Consider the following 5,654-nt stretch of genomic DNA (forward strand, 5'->3'; position numbering starts at 1 on the left):
AACACCATCATTCAAAAGTATTAATTATTGGTATTCCTTATTCATTTTCCAGTCTTTACATGCATATGAGGCAATTGAAAAATACCATGACGTGGATTATGCATACCTAGTCTTTAAAGTGACATCTTTGTGTTTTTAACACTTTAAAGAGATCTTTTGCAGTAGATTTTCCCAATGCAATATATCCTTTGATTTCTTCACTGCTGCATCTATAGGTGTTGAATGTGGGTCCAAATAAAATGAAGTCCTTGACAGCTTGAATCTTTTCTCCATTTATCATGATGTTGCTTATTGTGTTGGTCTAGTTGTGAGGACTTTTGTTTTCTTTGTGTTGAGGTGTAATCTATACTGAAGGCTGTAGTCGTTGATTTTCATCACTAAATACTTCAAGTCCTCTTCACTTTCAGCAAGCAACATTGTGTCTGTCACCTGAATATAGCTGATTGTTAATGAGTCTTCCTCCAACCTTCATATAGTCTATCTTCCCAGATTATTTGGTCAGCATACAGATTGAATAAGTATGGTAAAAGAATACAACTCTGATACACACATTTCTTGATTATAAAACCATCCAGTATCCCTTTGTTCTGTTGGAACAATTGCCTCTTGGTCTATGTACACATTCTGTATGAGCACAATTAAGTGTTCTGGAATTCTGATGCTTCTCAGTATTGTCTATAATTTGTTATGTAATGTTCATAAATTCACACAGTCAATACCTTTCATTGTCAATGAAACACAAGTAAACATCATGTTGGTATTCTCAGCTTTCAGTCACGATTCATCTGACATCATCAACGATATCTTTCATTTCACTTTCCTCTTTTGAATTAAGCTTGAATTTCTGGCAACTCCCTGTCAATGTACTGCTGCAACTGTCTTTGAATTATCTTCAGCAAATTTTTACTTACATGTGATATTAATAATATTGTTCAATAATTTAGGCATTCTGTTGGATAACCTCTCTTTGGAATGAGCACAAATATACAGTTTAACTCTTCCAGTTGTTAGGCCAGGTAGCTGTCTTCCAAATTTCTTGGCATAGGTGAGTGAGTGCCTCCAGGGCTGCATCCGTTTGTTGTAATATTTCAATTTGTAGTCCATCAATTCCTGGAGCCTTGGTTTGTTCCACCCCCCACCACCCCCAATGCCTTCTGTACAACTTGGACTTCTTCCTTTGTGCACCATCAGTCACTGATCGATCATATGCTACCTCCTGAAATGGTTGAATGCAGTTGGATCAATACCTCACACCATATACAAAAATTAATTCACAATGGGTAAAGACCTAAATGTAAGAGCTAAAACTACAAACCTCTTAGAAGAAGAAAAAAGGCATAAATCTTCACGACCTTGGATTAAGCAGTGACAGTCATTTAACATAATTGCAGGGGCTTCATGTTCACTTTCCATGTGTATATTAACTTGATGTTGAAAGAAATGACTCAAAGACTGACAAGTAGATATTGCCTTATAATAAATTTATGAAGAGTTTATCAAGTGTGTACACTGTTCTTTGTCAAGCATACTGTAGCTAAACATAGCATGTAGACCATTTAAAGTAACAGTACTCACAGTGGAAGCTGTTAAGAATGATCATAGAGTGGAGCTCCTTAAAAAAGTCAAGATCAAAAAAAAAAAAAAATCACCTCGTGATCAATTACTTTTACTGACAAATCCTTTGGTGACAACTTTGACTTTTTCTGTTCCAAAAGAAAACCTTTTATTTTCATATTCTGTGTTGAGTTGCTTTAAAGACTGCTGAAATATTACAACCACCACATTGGTTGAAGTCAGAGCCTGTGTAGTCAAGGTAGCTGTTTAAATCCTTGAAATCAATTATTTACACTGTATATTAGGCGTGTTCACAGAAATGCAGGAATTTCGATTAAGAAATGCTGAACCTTTCAGTTTGAGGAAAAGAAACATATATATGACTCTGAGCTTTTCCCTAAAGATGAACGTTCTAATCTGATTTAACTCACTACATGTTAAACACACATTTTTTTTCCTCTTCACTGAATTAAATTATGGAATTGATTTGTTTTACAGATTCCATGGAAATTGAACTGGCTTTGAGCATCAGGCATGCTTACTGAGAGTATAAAGAAAAGGTTCTTTGTGTTATGTCTTCATATGTTCAGCTCCCAGAGCCCCTGAAGCAATATCAGCTAAGTACGCTACACTCTGATCTTGTAAATAAAACATGACAATCTGAAGGTCAGAAACTATTTTACTAGAATCCTCTGATAGCTAAAAGTAGGATTTGTGATTAGTACACATTGTTTTTTTTTTTTTTACTATTCAGTATTCAAATTTTTATTTGACAATATCGCATTGAACATCTTTTCATATCAATAAATGTTCTTCCCACAGTTTTATTCTTATAACTGTGGGGTGTTCTGTTGTATAGGCGTCACTAGTGACCTGCTGTATCCAAGCTTCAGATGTTGTTGCTAAGTGCCATCGAGTCAGTTCCGACTCACAGTGACCCTGTAGAGAGTTTCCGAGGAGCAGCTGATGGGTTTGAACTGCTGACCTTGTGGTTTGCAGTCCAGAGCTGATCCTACAATGCCACACCAGGATAGCGTGATCAAAAATAATGCTTTGTTGAGTCTTTGTACTCACCTTGAATACTTTTTTTTTTTTTTTATTGTGAATTGAGTGAAGATTTCCAGAGCAGATCATCAATTTTACATTCAACAAATCATACATTTTGTTACATCTCAATTATTCCATGCAGCAGCAGTTAACCCACTTCCTCCCTGGGATTCCTATTTCCATTTCACTCCCTTCCCATCACTTCTCAACTTTGTCCTTAGATAAATGTTGTCCTCTTGATACTGAATGACTAACCATTCCATGGTTAGCCTACCTTACTAGTGTTGTTGTCCCCCTATATACATTGTCCCCCTATATACAGAGTTCTGGTGTGGTACTCTGCGTTAATGCACTGGACTGCAAGGTCAGTTTGAACCACAGGGTCGGCCATTCAAGCTCACCAGCTGCTCCTTGGAAACCCTGTATAGGGTTGTTATGAGTCAGAACAGACTCAAGAGCACTTACCAACAACTAAAACAACTGCTTGGCCAAAAATTGGGCCACAAGGGTAAATTCCATTCCAGGCCTGAAGGGTAGTCAAGGGCTATAGTCTTGGGTTCCTCCAGTCTCTTTATGACCAGTAAACCCAGTCTTTTTTATATATTATTTTTAGTATTGTTTCACATTTTCTCATACTCTACTTGGGACTTCCTAATGTGATCCCTTTCAGAGCAGTAAGTAAGTGGTAGCCAGGCACCATCTAGTTTTTCTGGTCTCAGAGTTGTAGTGATTGATGTTCACCTGCTCCATTGGTCCACTGGACTAGTTGCTTCCAAATATCTTCAATTTTCATCACTCTATTGTCTTCCACACATGGAGACCAATAGTTGCACCTTAGATGAGCTTTTAAGATCTCAGATGCTACTCACTGAAGTAGGCTGTAGAACATTGTCTTTGTGGACTATGTTATGCCAGTTGACCATGGTGTCCCCTGAGCCTATGGTCCTGAGGCCCAGGCCCAGCAACTCATAGCCTTAAATGTTAGGTAATATCTAAGAAGTTTTCATTATTTTGCCCCTGTATGCTGAACCACATTCATAGGTGTATTTGCAGCAAAGGTACTAATATTCTCTTTCAAGCCCCACTCTCCCTCCCATACCCGTTCAGCCTGTGTATCTGTTCTCCCCACAGAACACTGTTATTCCAGGGTTGTGTTTATAACATTATTTACCTCTATCCCCTTTAACCCTTGCATAACTTCCTTTGTCTTCACCTGTCTTCATTGTTCTTCTGCCATCCTCCCTCTTGTTTATTGCTCTCCCCATCATCCAAGTTAACATGTGCCCCCCTCTAACCATTGAATTACTCTCCCTTCCCTCCTACCCCTGGTAACCATCCAAAAAAAAAAAGGTTTCTTTTACCACAAAAACCTTCTCTTGAGTTTTTATAATAGTGGTATCACAATATTTTTCATTTTGTAATCGACTGTCTTCACTCAACAAAATGTCCTCCAGGTCCATCCATGTTATGAGATGTTCTGCACATTTATCAGCATTCTTCAAAGTTGCATAATATTCCATTGTGTGTATGTTCCAGTTTGTTTATCCATTCTTCCACTGATGGCCATTTAAGTTGTCTCCATCTTTTTGCTGTTGTGCATAGTGCTGTGATGAACATTGGCGTGCACATATCTACTTGTGTCATGTCTCTTATTTCTTGTGAATATATACCAAATAAAGGGATAGTTGGGTCATATGGTATTTCTTTTTTCAACTTTTTGAGGAAGCACCATATTGTTTTCACAGTCCGTGTACCATTTTACAGTCACACCAGCACTGTCAGAGAGTTCTAGTCTCTCCACACTCTCATCAGCATTTGTTGTTTTCTGTTTTGTTTTGTTTTTAATTGCTAGGGTGAGAAGATAACTCATTGTTTCGAATTTAATCTCTTATGTATGTTGTCTGCCTAAATGCCTTCTTTGGTGACGTGCCTGTTCATGTCTTCTATCCATTTTTAAATCGGGTTATTTGTCTTTTTCTTGTAGAGGTATTGTAGTTTTCTATAAAGTTTAGAGATTAGTCCCTTATCTGATATATCATTGCAAAAAAAATTTTCCCAATCTGTGGGCTCTCTTTTTACTCTTTTGGCAAAATCTTTTGATGCACATAAGTGTCTAATTTTTAGGATCTCCCAGTCACTTAGTTTGTCTTCTACTCTTTGTGTTTTTAGTTATACTTAATAGTATATTTACACCATCTATTAGAACCCCTAAGTAAAGCGAAAGGTCAGCGAAAAAGAGGGATACCCCAGTGAGATGGATTGGCACAGTGGCAGCAGCAATGGGCTCAAGCATAGCAGCAATTGTGAGGATGACGTAGGACCGGGAGATGTTTTGTTCAGTTGTAAATAGGGTTGCTATTGGTCGGAACCTATTTGACAGCACCTAACACAAGTTTGTCCCTAATTTTTCATTGATGATCTTTATAGTTCTAGGTTTTACATTTAGGTCTTTAATTCACGTTGAACTTGTTTTTGTAGATGGTGTGAAATATGGGTCTTGTTTCACTTTTATGCAAGTGAATTTCTGGTTTTGCAAGTACTGTTTGAAGAGACTATCTCTTCCCCTTTTAACGTGTTTTGGACCTTTGTCAAAGATCAGCTGACTGTATATGGATGGATTTATATCTAATTTCTCAGCTCTGCTCCACTGATCTTTTGTTATACTAATACCAGCTCGTTTTGACCACTGTTGGCTGTGTAATAGATTTGAGATCAAGAAGTGAGAGGCTTCCAACTTAGTTCGTCTTAAGTTGTTATTATTGTTGTTAGGTGCCGTTGAGTTGGTACTGACTCATAGCGACACTAGGCACAACAGAACGAAATACAGTCCTGTGCCAACCTCACAATCACTATGTTTGAGGCTATTGCTGCTGCCACTGTGCCAATCCATCTCATTGGTGTCTTCCTTTTTTTTCTCCAACCCTCAACTTTACTATAGTAAAGTTAGCAGACAATGGTAATATCGTTGTTGTTGTTATGTGCTGTGGAGTCAGTTCTGACTCATAGTGACCCTGTACAGGGTTTCCGAGGCTGTAAATCTTTACGGGAGCAAA

Source organism: Chrysochloris asiatica, unplaced genomic scaffold, assembly GCF_000296735.1.
Source record: "Chrysochloris asiatica unplaced genomic scaffold, ChrAsi1.0 scaffold00018, whole genome shotgun sequence".
Lineage (NCBI taxonomy): Eukaryota > Metazoa > Chordata > Mammalia > Afrosoricida > Chrysochloridae > Chrysochloris > Chrysochloris asiatica.